The sequence below is a fragment of the Sceloporus occidentalis genome, unplaced genomic scaffold (genome assembly GCF_023333645.1).
Source record: "Sceloporus occidentalis isolate IW3139 unplaced genomic scaffold, rSceOcc1.0.p SCAF_7, whole genome shotgun sequence".
In the NCBI taxonomy this organism is placed as follows: domain Eukaryota; kingdom Metazoa; phylum Chordata; class Lepidosauria; order Squamata; family Phrynosomatidae; genus Sceloporus; species Sceloporus occidentalis.
The window spans coordinates 90296592-90313762 of record NW_028316987.1 but is presented as its reverse complement, the minus strand read 5'-3'; the positions used below and the strand labels follow the sequence as shown (position 1 = coordinate 90313762).

Sequence of the window (17171 nt, the reverse complement as noted above, 5' to 3'; positions counted from 1 at the left end):
ATTTGTTTAGGTGTATATCCAACTGAGCACAAAAATTAGAATCATACAAGACGTTATATTCCCCATCGCTATGTACGGATGCAAGAGCTGGACAGTGAAGAAATCCGACAGAAAGAAAATCAACCCATTTGAGATCTGGTGCTGGGGAAGATTGCTGAGGATACAGTGGGCAGCCAAAAAGACAAACAAATGGGTCTTTGAACAGATCAAGCCTGAATGCTCTCTAGAGGTCAAGATGATGCAACTGAAGCTGCCATACTTTGGCCACATCCTGAGAAGGAATTAGAAAAGACAATAATACTGGGAAAGCTAGAAGGTAGTAGAAAGAGAGGAAGACTGCATGATAGATGGATAGACTAAAGGAAGTAATGGGCCTGAAATTACAGGACCTAAACAGAGCAGTGGAGGACAGGGAGTCTTGGAGATGTCTCATGGGTCACCATCAATTGGGGATGACTTGAGGGCAGTTAACAATATACCTTCACTCCTCCATTTGGATCAGAAGCTGGCTTTATCCAAATCAACTGTATCAACTGTGTGGAGCCCTGGTAGCACAGTGGTTAAATGCCGGAAGTCCAGCCACAAGGTTGTGAGTTCGATCCCAGGGCTCCAACGTTGACTCAGCCTTCCATCCTTTCGTAGGTCAATAAAATGAGTACTCAGCTTGATGGAAGCAATTGGCTTACAGATTGTAAACTGCTTATAGAATGCTGAGTTCACTGATAAGTGGTATAGAAATGTAAATGCTGTTGCTATTGATATCCTTTTCAGCCTCTGGGACCTGATCTTGACAAGACTCAGATAGTGAGCGTGTGACAGTTTCATTCATTAATGTAAAGCATTAATACATGTGCTGAGAGTGTCATACACATATTCACTTGTCAGCTGTGAAGACACAAGGAGACCAATACTCTGGAGTCTTGTGATGAGTCTAGGGATTGATGCTCTGCATTTTTATTTAATTGAATCATGCTTAAGTAAATGTATCAAAAATTCAACAAAGGTGCTTTGAAGGAAGAATGGGGTTTCTTGCATCCTACTTCTTACAAGAGGAAGCAGCCTTTCCTAAATTGAAAGGATGGAAGTCATCTGGATCTCTTTCATCAATCTTTATTATTTTATTCCTTTAAAAGAGCAAACAGACCCTGCTTTTTTAAAAAAGGACATGAAGTATATTCCGATTGGCGTACCATAGACTCTACTAAATAAGATACTCAACAAAAATAATAACGCTATTAAGAGCAACGGAGCAATCAGTAAAAAAGAAATGTAATCAAAGGAGTGCAAAACAAATAAGCAAAAATGAAATCTCATAAGATGTAAATGTGGCTTAACAAAAGAAAACTGGACAAATTTAACTTTCATTAGTACTTCTGAGGATGTGGCGTCTAGTTTTCATTTCCTTTGAGCCTAATCAGATCTATTTATCTCATTCTATTTGTCTTCCAGTAAGGGTGAGAAATGTGTGGTTGAACTACATCTTCCATATAGGCAATGCTAAAGGCTTATGGGAACTGCTTGGAACCCTTTCTCATTATGTGATTATAGAGCTATGATTCCACTTTCATTGCAATGAAATCCTATGAAATCCTGGGGTGTGTGTGCAAGAGGAAGACAACAGGGTGTGTGTGTGTGATACCATGAGTTACCACACCGGGTGATGCCAACCCTAATGACACCACTGGCCCCAAAACCTTGCACCACCATCATCAAAATCCCAGAAATTTGACTTTCCCTTTCCTCCTTTGGGGCCTTCAGGAGGGAGTCAGTCGAGTGTTTGTGTGTGAGAGAGACGCCATGAGTTACCGCACTGGGTGATGCCAACCCTAATGACACCACTGAACCCCTCTCCCAAACTTTTCACACACACCCCAAATCCTAGAAAACTGACTTTCCCATTTCTCCTTTGGGTCTGTCAGGATTTTGTAGGTTGTGGTATAGAAAGGAATCAGTGTGTGTGTGTGTGTGTGTGTGTGACACCATGATTTACCACATTGGGTGATGCCAACTCTAATGACTCTAATGCACCCTCTAACCTTTCCACCCCCACAAAAAACCTCCCCGAAATGTGACTTTCCCTTTCTTCCTTTGGGGGAGGCAACCTTCCCTTTCCTGCTTTGGTTCTTTCGGGGCGCAGTTCCTGGTGTGTCCAGCAGGCGCCGCTGCCGGCTCCCCTGCCGCCCTGGGGCTGCTAATGCCAGGCGCGCGGACTGGCAGCCGGGCGAAGGAGAAGGCAGAGCCAGCAGAGCCAGCAGCGCTCGCAGGAGGCGGCGCGTGTGCCAGGCTCTCTGCCCATCCCCTCCCCTTTGCCTTGCTGGGACCGGGAGGGCAGGCGGGCAGGCAGCCAACCACCCACCCAGCCCAGCCTGCCAGGCGCTGGCTTGGGCATCCCAAGGCTGCCCTTCCAGCATGCTCCTCCGTCGAGGATGGCCAGGGGTGGCCCCGGGAGCCCCGATGCCCAGCAAGGCAGACCCGGCTCTTTGGCCCTTTGGGAGTTGCTAGGAACCTGGGATCTTAAGACCATGCCCTGACCCTGGAGCTGGCCCTGGGCTCACGAGGGGCAGACTAGGCACCCACCGGGAAGAAGGGCTGCCAGGCGGACACAGTAAGTCCCTCTCCTCCTCTTCCTCCCTTGCCTTGCTTTCCAGGTAGACTTTATATAGAGATAGCTATATACATAGACATATACCAAAAGTATTACAGCCCCAGTAAGTTTCTGTCTTCTTCCTCCTTGCTTTGGTTCCTTTATAAAGCATTACACCTATAGGAACTTTCTTTCTTCCTCTCTTTGGTTTATTTATATATCTATCTATCTATACATACATACATACACCACCAACAAAGTATTACAGGCACAGTAAGTTTATGCCTTCCTCTTCCTTGCTTGGCTTTCTTTCTGGATAGACAAGATCTATCTATCTATCTATCTATCTATCTATCTATCTATCTATCTACAAAAAGTATTACAGCCGTAGTAACTTTCTGTCTTCCTCTTCCTCGCTTTGGTTTCTTTATAAAGCATTACATCCATAGTATGTTTCCGTCTTCCTCTCTTTGATTTATTTATATATCATACACACACACACACACACACAGAGTATTACATCCACAATAACTTTCTTTCTTCCTTGCTTTGGTTTATTCTCTCATATATATATATATGAGATATATATATATGAGAGAATAAACCAAAGCAAGGAAGAAAGAAAGTTATTGTGGATGTAATACTCTGTGTGTGTGTGTGTGTGTGTATGATATATAAATAAATATATATATTCATTCAGTTTCTTTCTCCCTCTCCCTCTTTTTGGTTTATTTATTTATATATGTAATGTAGATATAATATAGATATACAAAAAAAATATTCCATCTACAGTAAGTTTCTTTCTGCCTCTTCCCCTTTTTTGGTTTATTTATATAGAGGAAGAAAGAAACGGCTGTGGATGTAATAATATGTATTATACATAACAATATTACGTAATATTATATAATAATTATTAGTATAAGTATTACATCCACAATCTGTTTCTTTCTTCCTCTTCCTCTCTTTGGTGTATTTAAATATGTAATTAACACACACACAAAGTATTGCATCCATTGTTTCTTCATTCCTCCTCCTCTCTTTGATTTACTTATATATCTAATATATGTATATATACACACACACACACACAAACACACACATACATACAAAAAGTATTGCCTCCACAGTAAGTTTCTTTCTTCTTCCTCTTTGTGGTTTATTCATATAAATATGTAACACACACACACAGTAGTACATCCGCAGTAAGTTTCATTCTTCCTCTCTTTGGCTTATTTAGATATAATATTACAGTGTCTGTGTGTGTGTGTGTGTGTGTGTGTGTGTTTCCCATGATGGGGGATTCTCCTGTCTGGGTGGATTGGAGGCTCCAATTCCTGGCAATGGATTTGAGAAGGGAATACAAGAAGGCGGTGGATCCCAGATCCTTTTCTGTGGCTTCTGAAGTTTGCTTTTTAGGGACTTTCTTCCTCTCTCCTGGCTTCTATGTTGGATGTGATGCTGGATTATAAATCGCCTTCATGGACAGAATTAGGTTTCTTTCTTTCTTTCTTTCTTTCTTTCTTTCTCTTCTTTCTTTTTCTTTTATTCCTTCCCTCCTTCCTTTCTGGCCAAGCTCCATTTTCTTTCTTAAAATCTAAAGCCCCCAAAGTTGGGCACTTTGTTCTTTATTCTGTTGAAGTCTGATTTTTTTTTCTATTTTAAAAAACATGGAATCTCAGTTCTTATGTAATAATAGAAATTATGATTACGTATTATCTTGGGGATTATAGTCTTGGAGCTGGGATACATGGAGGGGGTTGAGCAGAGTAAGAGTAACTTTCTAGCAGTAGGATAGTAGTGGAAGGGCATGTATTTTAGGTATTTATTTACGTATTTAAAAGAATATTATGTCTTCAAATCATTATGCATCTACGTAACGTATTACATATTTAAAATATTGCCTTTTAGATACACATGTCTGTACTGTGCATTTAAAAGAGTGCTGGTAGTCAATAGATGTTGACGTATTTAAAAGAGAATTATGCCTCAAAACCATCATGTATCTATGCATTATGTATTTAAAACAGTGTGTTTTAAATACACATGTCTGTATTGTGTATTTAAAAGAGTTCTGGGAACCAAGAGATTGGAATTATTTTAGTTTAAATGGAAAGATAGAGAAGGGTAGGTTTCGCATTGGGAGAGGAGGGTCTGGACATTGTGACCCTCCCTGAAGAAGGGGACCAGACATAGTCCTCCTTTTTCAGGACAGGTCCTCCATTTCAACCTGCAGCCCAGGAGGAGTTCCCAAAGGTCCTCCATTTTGTACATGACTAAGAAGCATGAATGTACATCTGTATTAAGTGTTTTTAGCTTTTTAGTTTGGAAATGTCCTATATGATTTCTTAAATGTCCTACATTTGGTGGTGCTTTGTCCTCCTTTGCGGTTGGGGCAATGTTTGGTCACCCTGCCCCCTCCAAAGAAAATATATTTAACTGTTGTGGAGGAATCACAGACATTTCTTGGTGGAACTTTTAAGGCACTCTATAACCCCTCATCCCCCTTCTGTGTTGGACTAAACACACGCAAGGGGAGCCCAATTTGACTATTTTTTTCCTCCTCCTGTCTGATTTTTAACCCTTTAGGCTGATGAAGAAGCCAGTGGAGCTTTGAAAGCTTGCCACATGTATTTTGTGCATTGGTCTCTATAAAGATCTCCCTGTTTGGTGGATTTTGGGTGGTCTGGTACTTTGCTGCCTGGATAGGTTTTGTGGATGGGGAAGAGGACTTCTCTTCAAAGGCAGGGCATCTAGAGGAATAAACGCTCCCAGATCCAAAGAGGATTTGTCAATACTAAAAATAAACAGATGTCTTCAACAGGCACATGTCCAGGTTCAACAATATTTGAAGAATGAAGAGCAGGGGTGTGTTGAGAGGCTTTGTCATTTTGTTTTATTTTCTGCTTTGCATGAGCTCTGTCCAGCGTGCTGAAGTTGAGCATTGGTGGACACTTTCTTTTCCCCCTCCTTCCAGCTTGAAGCTTTCCAAGGCTGCATCCACACTGCAGAAGTAATCCAGTTTGATACCACTTTAACTGCCGGGGCTCAATGTGATGGAATTCTGGGCATTGGAGTTGGTTGTGGCACTTCTTGGATTACTTCTGCAGTGTGGATGGGCTCCAGGATGTGTTTCTGTGGATCAGGGCTTCACCATTCTCCTGGCTTGCTTGCCAAGGTGGCATGATGGCATGGGAAGGGTGGCAGAGGGGGGAGAAACAGGGAATGTGTTTTCAAACACGTATAGCTGATCCTTGCTTTTGGCCTAGGAAACCAGGGCAGGTGGAGTCACAGATGGAAGAAGCAGATCCTATAAGCTTTTGGGAATGAAAAAGGTCAGCCCAGTGGGGGAAGCCAGGAATGAACCCTTTTGTTGCAAGAGGACAATCTATTTAGGGGAGGAAACCTCAAATTTTGATGAATTTAGGGAGGAAAGCCTCAAATTCTGATGATCTCAAAAAGAAATAGGGAGATGTTCCTTGGGATGTTGAGCCAGAGAGTCCTTGGGTTGAGATGAGCAGCTGGGGAAAGTTCATCTCTTTCAAGTGAGGAAAGGCCTTTGCATTGTTAGAGAATTTCCGTTATTATTTTATCTCTTCGACCGTCAACTAGCTCCATTACTTTAGACAACTGGGATTGACTAGAAACAAATTTAAGCTTCTGGTCTGTGGGACAAAGTTGTGGTATTTTTAGATTTACACATCAAAAGGTTTCTGCGTTATGAGGTTGGGTTTACATAATTCGTTCAACGTGACCGGTCCAAGTTAATGCCCAGAATAATATTTATACACATGACACGGAACCTGAAAGATTATCTCTGTGTGCATGTGCATGTGTTGGGTCCCTTTTCTTGTCTTTCTTTCGCTCTTCTCTTCCCCCACTTTGATTTTTTGATAGTTAGCAAAGGATGAAGACATGTAGTGTCAACCCCCTGAGGATCCAACAAGCATTTCAGGGACCCCAGGGAACAAGCTTGACAAACTCACAGTGAGAACTACCGAAGGCAACATGCAGAGTGTCAGTGTGCTGAGTCGATTTGCACAGATTTACTCTGTTTCTTCTACTGTTTCTAAATATCGTGAGCAAAAGAGAGGCAATATGATGGAATGGTTAGTGTGTTGTTGTTTTCCCCCTCCTGCTACTTAGGCCTGGGACAAAATCCTCATTGGGGCTCTGAAGCTCTTTGGCTGGGTTTGGGCCAAATATACTCTCATCCTCATCTGCTTACATGACAAAATGAGCCAAATGCCTCTGTAGATCAAAGTGCTTTGGAGGAAAGGTGGGATGAAAACTTGAAAAAAACACATTTGTTGTTGTTGTATGCCTTCAAGTAATTTCTGACTTATGGCGAACCTAAGGTGACCCTATCATGGGGTTTTCTTGGCAAGATTGTTTCAGAGGAGGTTTGCCATTGCCCTCCCCTGAGGCTGAGAGCATGTGACTTGCTCAAGGTCACCCAATGGGTTTCATGGCCAAGCTGGAATTCGAACCCTCATCTCCTGAGTCATAGTCCAACACTCAAACTACAATGCCATATGCAATATCCTCTTGATGGCACTGGAATTTATTCCAGTCTATATCTTGGTCTTTCCAAAGGGTTTGGATAACATAACAACAGTTTGGAGGAAAACATTTAGTAAAGAATACACCAGATCTATGTACACATAGAGCCAGTGTGCTGTAGTGGTTTGAGCATTAGACTACAACTCTGGAGATCAGGGTCTGAATCCCCGCTTGGCCATGGAAACCCACTGGAGAAACTTAGGCAAGCCATACTCTTTCAGCCTCAGAGAGAGGCACTGGCAAAAACTGCTCCAAACAAATCTTGCCAAGAAAACCATGTGTTAGGCTTGCCTTAGTATCACCATAAGTAGGAAAGGACTTGAAGACATGCAACAACAACAACAACAACTTGCACATATATATTTACTTTTCTTATTTGTACCCTACATGTCCTTCAAAGTGGTGGTCATGGCTCTCCTGACCATTGCTAATCCTCATAACTGCCTCATGTGGCTAAGAAATCATGATGGGCCCAATGTCACCCCAGTGTGCTCCACGGCTGAGCAAGAAATTGAATCTGGGCCCATGTAGTCTTTGTTTTGAGACTTGCTGCTTGCCTGTGGGGTGCAGGAATCTCCTCCAGATGGATGTTCGGGCCTTCAGTATTATCTTTGAGGCAACCAGTGGCTAATGGACATGGCTGCCTGGTCTGGCTTGTAAGATGGTTGTTTTGTTTTGTTTTTGGCAAGGAGCTTTAAATGCACTTTGTACAGCACAGGAAACTAAAGGAAAGAGACATTAAAACAACCTGATGTCTGCTTAATGGGGGTTGGCATAAATCAATAATAACTGGAGAATCCTGTAGCTTTACACAGCTCCTCACAATCGTTCATGCACTTCCAATTCAGTCTTTCTCTCTAGGACTGGGTGTGGATGGCTGGGGAGATACCGAGGTCTTTTCTCTTTTGTCATGTGCATCCATGCATTCTTCCACATTTGAGTACTGAATGTGTGAACTGACTCCATGGGAAATTGTGTTTTGATGTGATGCATCCTCAAAGTGCTGAAAGGTCTGGAAACCATACCCTATGAGGAGTGTCTTACAGAGCTGAGTATGCTTAGCCTAGGGAAGAGAAGGGTAAGGGGTGCCATGATAGTCATGTTTAAATATTTGAAAGGATGTCAGATTGAAGATGGAGGAAATTTGTTTTCTGCTGCTCCAGAGACTAGAACATGGAACAATGGATTCAAACTACAGGAAAAGAGATTCCACCTCAACATTAGGAAGAATTTCTTGACACCAAGTGCTGTTTGACAGGAATATGTGAGTGTAGAGGACTCTCCTTCTGCAGAAGTTCTAAAAGAAAGAGAGGATGACCATCTGTCAGGGGTGCTTTGATTGTGTCTTTTTGCATGGCAGGATTGGACAGCTTTTGTGGTCTCTTCTAGGCCCATGATTCTAGGATTCTATATGAAACGTCCATTGTTTGTGCCATATCTCTGCATTGGTCCACTATAAGTTCACAGTGTAGAGATAGCATATATGAAGGCAGTGTGATTCTGGAAGTAGCAATGTAAAAATCTAACTTATCTGTGCTCTAGTTGCCTTGTGTGTGCTGGCCAGTTTTGATCTCCTTTCGATCATCTCTGTATGCATACCCATAATGCTCAGCACCAGTTCAAGGATTATGTGTGCTTTTGGAGAAAAGACTACCAGCACGACAATTTCATTGGCAAGAGAAAGAGCCATCCAAATGCGCCAATGGAGGGAACACCCCAGAGTCCTTTGATGAGATGATTCAAACAAGGAAACCAAAGCTGCCTGCCAAATGCAACATGGTTTTGAAGGGTTTCATGCAAATTCAGCATCTGTTTCTTTCAGCAGAAGGCAATAACAAGTATCACTAAGACTAAGGAGACAGCACAGACCATGGCATGTCTCTCAAGACCCTGGTCCAATTTTTTTTGGCAAACTCGCTGTTTCTCTGAACAGGGTTGCAGTTGGTATATTATCCTAAAACTTTATCTTTCTAGCACAAGGAGATTTCAAGGGCAAAGATTGCTCCTTGTTTTGTGGACTCTGTTTGAATTACATACTCCAATTCAAAATCTGGACTATGAAAAATGTCTGCATGAGAGTCAGTGACTTTTGGCTTTCCGGATGTTTGGGGACGGTACCTTCCAACATCCCTTAATAGAGGCTTTGGAGCTTCTGGGACTCCAGTGCCAAAACATCTGAAGGGACAGTGGTTCTGCAAGGACAAACCATCTTCCAAGAAGCTGCATTCCTGAAGCGTCTTCTATCCCTTGTTCCTGTGTAAAAGGAACCTGTCTGGTAGAACCATTTTGTTGCCCAGATCATGGCTAATGTGCCATTTGAGCTTAATATTGCATATGCTTGATTCTGTGTGTTGGAGTGGTTTTTGGAACATGCACACAGTATCTCATGGAAACATCTTTCTTATTAAGGTCAGATCACTTAGATTTCAGCTTTTAGTGGTGTATTTAGTCATAGTTCATTATACATATGCTTGTTGAGAAAGCCTCTATATGTTTCACACCATTGTTATTCTTTTTTACTTAGTTATTATTCTTTCATATTTCAATAATCTGTCTCACCAAGCTGATTTCAGATCTTGCTCAGCGCTCCTAAAATCTATTTTCAGTACTGCAGAATCAGTATGTGTGTGTGTGTCTGTGTGTGTACACACAAACTCACTCACACACATGCATATATATATATATATATATATATATATATTTGCACACACATGCATATAGATAGATAGATAGATAGAGAGAGAGAGTGAGTAGAGCCAGCACGGGATAGTGGTTTGAGTGCTGGACTATGACTCTGGAGACTAGGCTCAGCCATGGAAACCTTGGGCAAGTCACACTCTCTCAGCCTCAGAGGATGGCAATGGCAAACCTCCTTTGAAGAAACTTGCCAAGAAAACCTTATGATAGGTTTGCCTTAGGGTCCACAAGTGCAGAATGACTTGAAAGCACGCAACAACAACAGAGGACGAGGGAGATGAACACACACAACCATATACAGAGTTTTAAAAAGGAAACATGGTAGGGATAACAAGATGAGCTGAGATACTTGTGTGTGGTTGTGTCTGGTGAGCAGTTCTGGTACTTGTGAGGGTTGTGTAGAAGGAGGAAGAGAGACAGAATTGACTGCACCTGCTACACTTTCCTTTTCTGCATTATATGACTATTACAAAATACCAAACTCTCTCCTCTTTGGCATCTGCTTGCTCAATACATGTGCATCTGTGCACACAGTGGAGTTTCAGCATTCCTTTCCCTTTAAAAAGCAACTCCTTTCTGGAGCAGTACTTGCACTTTAACAAATGCACATTAAAACAGAAATAAGGAACTAGGGGCTGGATGGGAGAAAAATAGATTAATCTCGTACTGAATTTCAAGGAGCATAAGGGGCACAGGCAGCGGAAGTTGACTTGAAGGTAGACTCAGGACAAGTTACTTTGTTGGGCTATAGCTCCCATGGTTGAGTGTGATCATGTTGGTTGGGGGATTCTGAGACTTGTTGCCCACATAGGTAACTTTCCCAAACTTTACATAGGATTCCCAAAAAGAGAGGGTGGGGAGATGGGTTTATCTGATTTTTTTTCTTTAAAAAGGCCCACATACCTAGGCTTTGTATTTGTTGTCACCTCCAAACACTCTTGGAATTTTGCCAGTGGTTTTTGAGGCTGTGAGGTGCTACTCTTTGGAAACTGGGATCAAAACTGAGCCAATGCAATATTCTCTTTACAGCGTTGGAGTCAATGTAGTGCAATCCAAATTCAGGCCCCAATGTGCTCACTACAGTACAACTCACTGAGTAACTCTAAACAACTTGCACAAATGGTCAGATTGAGACTGGGGAGACCATGGTCCAAAACACATGGCAGAAATAATCCATCTTGAGACTGCTTTAGCTGCCCTGGCTCAATGTTAGGGAATTCTGGGAACTGTAGTTTTGTGAGACAGTTAGCCTTGTCTTTCAGAGTGCTCTAGTGCCACAATGAACTAGGCTTCCCAGGCTTCCCTAGCACTGAGCCAGGGCAGTTAAAGAGGGCTCAAACTGGATTATTTTTGCAGTGTGTTTTGGACCGAGGATGCTCAGTAAATGATCTTGGGTTAGTTCGGCATTCTTAGCCTAGTATACTGCGCAGGATTGTTGTGAGGATTTCCTCTGAAGTCCATAGAGGGAAAATAGCATGAACTAGGAATGGAATGAGAGCCAGTGTGATGTAGTAGTTTGAAGATGTTCTACCACAAGCTTATGTGGACAGGAACCTGGAAAGCTTTTCTGTGGCCCTAGTTTTCTGCAAGGCTCTAAAGCTGATTTGTTTTTTGTTTTTTTAATTAACTCATTCCTTTATTTGATTTTTTCATAGAACTTTCAAGGTAGCCTAGAATCTTTTAGATGAAGCCTTTATAATCAAGAAAAACAATAAAATCAATATGTTTTTTACACTTTACATCATGCCATCCAAGGATTCCCGAGGTGAATCACGTGATTCCCCCTATTCCATTTTTCTTTATATACATAGCAACCCTGTGAGGTAGGTTAGACTGAGAAAGCAAGCATCAAGGCTGAGTAGCGATGTGAATGTGGCTTTCTCCTGTCCTAGTCCCATGCCAAAAATAAGCCAATTGAAGGACTCCAAAAAGGTCCAAGCACTCTCCCTCCCCTGCCAGCTAGATTTTGTCAGTAAGGAGATGGATGTAAGGGCTGCTTTGGAGGTGACATGCTACAACTGAGGTTTTGTAGTCAAAAGCCTGCTGTGATTCCTTTGCACTTCGTGAATTACATGCATTGTATGCATTCAAAGTTGGACTCTTGGGGCCCTTTCACACGGCACAATTATAGCACTATGATTCCACTTTAGCTGCCATGGCTGCATCCTGTGAAATCCTGGGGTTTGTAGTTTGGTAAGGCACTCAAGCTCTCTAGCTGAGAATTTTAAATAGCCTTCTATAAACTGTAGATCCCAGAATTCCATAGGAAGGAACCATGGCAATTAAAGTGGAGTCATAGCACTATACCTGTGTAGTGCGAAAGTGCCCTTGGTTAGTTCTGTCCTCAAAGAGTCTATTATCTCCTTGCAACCGAGTTGCTTGGATAAATCTAAGCTGTTGTAGCCCTAGGATGTCCCAGTAGATGAAATATTCTGCCATACTTCAACCATTCACATTGACCTGCTGGGTTGTCTATGCCTTTCCAGAAGATATTGGCCAGTTCCATCACATTAATAATGATCCCTTCATGAAAGTTAGAATCGTACAAGCCATTGTCTTCCCTATTAGCATATATGGATGTGAGAGCTGGACAGTGAGGAGAGCAGATAAGAGGAAAATCAATTCATTTGAAATGTGGTGCTGAAGAAGAGTGCTGAGGATACGATGGACAGCTAAATAACAAACAAATGGGTCCTAGAACAAATCAAGCCTAAAATCTCCCTGGAGGCCAGGATGATAAACCTCTTTGGCCACGTCATGACTCACTGGAAAAGACAATAATGCTACAAAAGATAGAAGGAGGCAGAAAGAGAGGAAGACCACATGCTAGATGGATGGACTCTTATTAAGGAGGTCACAAGTATGGGGTTTGCAGGACCTAAGCAGAGTAGTGGAGGATAGGGAGTCTTGGAGATGTTTCATTCACAGGGTCGCTATGAGTCAGGATGAACTTGAAGGCAGTTAACAACTACAACAACAACAATGGAACTGTCAGTCCTTGTCAGGGAGTCACAGCTAATGAAATCATGGCTGAGGAATCCCCGTCTTTGTAGACCAACATCAAAGTTTGCCATCTTTGGACAAAACAAGAGGGCAAGTCATAGAAGCATCAGACCTGGCTTTGGGACAGCGGATGCCTTGGTCACCTGATGTGTGATGACCTTTTGCTGGGAGATAGGCTTTGGAATGTGGCATTTTCCTGCACCGCTTGGTGGTGTCCTTGTCTGTGGTGCCTTTCTGCGGCACTTGACCAGGCTGGGGGTCCATGCTGATGTATCCCAGACATCCTGTGCCTACTTAGCAGGGAGGCTGCTGAAACTGCCTTGTGCAAGGTCAGATTCTTTACCCATCTAGTTCTGCATTGTCTACACTCACTGGGAACAGTGCTCTAGGATTCAGGCTAAGGTGCTTTTGAGAGATGGAATCCAAAAAATAACTCTGCCAAGTTCTGTTCCAGAGGACACTGTGAGTTCAGTTTGGGATCACCTTCATACAAAACATCCACACTAACAATGAGCTTCAACCCATATGGCTGGGTCTGGCAGTGATAATAAACTGAATGAGGAATAAGAGCATGAACTTTGCATCAAAATAATACAGAGATTTTGGTCCAATGAGTCTGGTGTTCTCCCTGAAAGAACAAATCTATATTTTCCAGAATATAAACGGATTAAATATAAATGTGGTCCTTTTGGCACAAGCTTTGATTCTAACATTCAGGTCACTACAACTTCCATAATACCTGACCACTGCTAGGTTTTCTGGGTCTGACAGCACACAGCTTGGAGAGAACTAAACTGGGGAAGGCTGCTGTATGCAACAACTTCTATGATCTTGTAGGTAACTTGTAGGTAATTTTGGTCAATATTTTGTAGGTCCAATGTGTTCAACTAATATATTGTTTGTTACATTAATATATTTTGTTGATGTTATTTATATATTTAGGACACTTTGTGCTACCCTTCCCCCAAGGAGCAGTATAAATGTTGCCCCTATTGATCCTTCATAACAGCCCTGCTAGGTAGCTTAGGCTGACACATAGCTAGTGACCCAAGAACATGCAGTGAACTTCATGGTTACTGGCTGTGCTGGGATTTTGGGAACTAGTCCAATAAAGTAATTTTCTCAAGCTCTTAAATAATCCCACACCCTCAAACATCTCACCACAGTTTCCGGTCAAGATTCTTAGAGCAAGGGTATATTTTCCAAACAACCTAGTTAAATTGTGATCTACGTACTCTCCAATTTTTTAAAGCTTCCAGTTTAAGAATCCCTTGATAAGGAGTCAGTTCGAACTGCCCTCCCTCCCTCCCTCCCTTCCCCTTCCCCTTTCCCTCCTTTTTCGTTGTCTGCCCTTCCTTCCTTCCTTCCTTCCTTCCTTCCTTCCTTCCTTCCTTCCCCTTCCCTTTTTCTTTTTCTTTTCCCCTCCATTCCTTCCTTCCTTGTCCCTTTAAAAATGAGCACATTTAAGCAGGGAGGATTTGAAATCCAACAACCCCAAATCCCTTTTGAATATCTGGGATCCTCTATTTAAACAGAGCACACTTTTCATGCATGCATGAAGGGCCCTGGGTCAACAAAGTACGAGGATGCCTGCTTGACAGGGACAAGGCTGAATTTTTCTCATGACGCATGAAACTAAAGCACATACATGGGGCTTTATCTGAATCAGAACATTCCTTTTTTAAACAATTGACCCAGGAGTCTGAAAGTTTTGGCCTAAATGCAAAACACTGTGTGGCCATAAAATCAACATTGAAGTTGCAAGGATCTTTTTTTTTTTGGTGGGGAGAAAAAATACACATATTTAAAGGCAGGCCAACTGGAAGATTTCACAACATACCAGATGTTCTAAGTGTGTTCTCGGAGTACAAATACAGCTTGGAAAAATTTACACTTCTGCACTAAAGTGGCCAGAATGCTCCTGCCAGCATAGCTGGGGTCCCAATAATAACAGTAATTTTTCTACCCATATTGTCTTTATTTTACAAATAGAATACCTTAAAAACCACAATAAAGTTTACAAAGAAAAAAATATACATTTTGTTCTCTAGCAATTGTAGGTTGTGTTCCGACTTCCTTAATTCATCAGATTTGAAAAAGAAGAGTGCTTTAAATTTTAAGCCAGCAAAAAAACCCGACTATATTGCTATGTATTAAACATCATATACAAGAACGAGAGAAAAAAACTCTATTCTCTGAGAAACATATATTCAATAAGAAAATATTCTCCTCTTTGTCTTAACATCCCATCAAACAAGAATTATACTCGATCATTTAGTTAATACATATTAGAATTTTGAATCTTAATATAATATCCTCCAACACTTTTTTCTTCCTGTGTATTCAAAATTGAAGTCATGTTAAGCAGATGCAATTTAGGGTTCAATGCAAATTTTATCTTAAATATCTGTTGGATAGTCTCATGAACCTCTTTCCAGTAATTTTTCTAAGCTCTGATATGAAACTGAGAAGGTACCACTGGGGGCAATACATTATATGAGGATGTGGGAGCCCCCCAGTTGTGGAATATTCTTTCGTTAGAAGTCTGGTTGTCTAGCCTCATTTTGGTATAATGTTAAAATATGGCTTTTCATTAAAGCCTTTGAGTCTAACTATTCTTCCCAAATGTGTACATGATACATGATTTTAAACTGTTTTAACTCTTGCTAAAATTTATCTGAGCAAGCAGGCTCAGGTCTATGCAAGCCTATGCTACCAACCTCTTTCAGTGAGTTTCCAAGATGCTGCATGATACCTTTGCCTACTGATCTTCCAGACTAACACAGCTATGTCTTTGAATGCTAGATTTATAGGTTTTTATGCATCCCTCCACATTTCCTAGCATTATTGTCTTTTCCAATGAATCAAGCCTTCTCATGATGTGGCCAAAGTACAAAAACCTCAACTTCAAGGTATCCCGAACTACCTCAAATTTTGAAGCTGTTTGAAACAATTTAAATGGATTTTATTTGTGCACCACCCTGAGCTAATCTTATATGGGATGGGATACATTTTAAGGCACCCTCCAACTGACCCCATTTAGTAAGAACACTCCCAGTTAATCCACTGCTTTAAAAATGTTCCACTTTCTCCCTCCTCTTCCCACTTTCCCCTTCAGCTGGTTCAGACTGTGTTCGTAGTGCAAAAGTAGTTTTCATTCAGTTAAGTCATTAGGGTAAGAGGAAAAGAGGGAGAGGTGACTTGCCCTTCCCAGAAGCCTCTGGAAAAAACAAAATGCTGCAGCTTCCCTTCCCGCGGAGAATGCTTTTTAAAGCTTCTAAAAAATGGCGCTCAGACAGGGCTTTGGGGGAGGGCAGAATGGTGGGTGGGCACAAGGGACACAAAAGGGCAAAAAAAGGGGAGCGGGAAAAGCATGGCCCACACCTATCTATGCCCACTCACCTTGCCCATTCACCTTCATGCACAAGGTAGCACCACCCTCTCTTCTGGTAGATTCACTGCCAGAGATGACCACATGGCTGAAGAAAATGCCCCCCAATCCCCCTTCTGCTTATGCCCCCAAAGCTATGTGTACTATTGGCCATCCACCGACTTGACTTTAAATGCAAAAATCTATCAAGCGCCTAAGCGCTTAATGAAGAAAAAAGCATGAACAAAGAGGCATCTAAGCTCTTAGTCAAAAATACAAAAAAGCGCCTCAGTGTTAAGTAAAAAATAAACAATAATTTAAAAATTGCATCAAATTGGCAATGGCACTCATTCCCCTTCCACAGATGGCAGTCACAGTACAAAAGAGTTATGCCAGCAAAAAGAAAGAGACTTGTGGAGGTCTACAGGGGTAGATTGCTTCCCTTTGGACCTCTGTCCTTTGCAACCGATTGATTAATTTTTTTTAAAGGTCTTGGCTCTGCCCCCTTACCTATGGACACTGTAAGGAATATACATGGCCACCACAATGGGCATCATAACGATCTGCGCAACCTGCAAAAATAGCACATGGAATGCAAGAAGGGAATGGCCGGGTAACTTACGATAAGATCCTCCTCCCCCCAAAAGATTTGTTTCGTTCTCCTGCTTTCATTCCCACTTACTTAACCCAGATCGGAAACGGTAACTGGGAAAAGAACCGCTGGAAAAGCAGTGTCAGGATAACCTGGGGTTTCTCCCTCTGCTTCAGGTTTTCAGAAGAGGATTTGATCAAATACGGATCGGGGTCAAATTCAAATGGGAACGACGGCCGTATAATCCAACTGACAATTCGTTTTATAATGTAGTGGGAATGAGGCCTTAGTTCATGTGTTCTTCCTCATTAATGACTTTTGTCTCCTTGGCCACACACTGATGGTGCTTGGCCACCCATGTCCCA

At 42.0% G+C, this 17171-nt stretch overlaps 1 protein-coding gene across 1 annotated transcript in view; it reads left to right on the top strand.

Moving 5' to 3' along the window:
* Nucleotides 1–2332: 2332 nt before the first annotated feature.
* Nucleotides 2333–17171, top strand: part of SCN5A (sodium voltage-gated channel alpha subunit 5) — a 334766-nt gene continuing 319927 nt past the window's right edge. The window contains exon 1 of the mRNA XM_089533641.1: nucleotides 2333–2605. The gene's annotated coding sequence lies outside the window, so the exon portion shown is untranslated. The remainder of the gene's footprint in view (nucleotides 2606–17171) is intronic.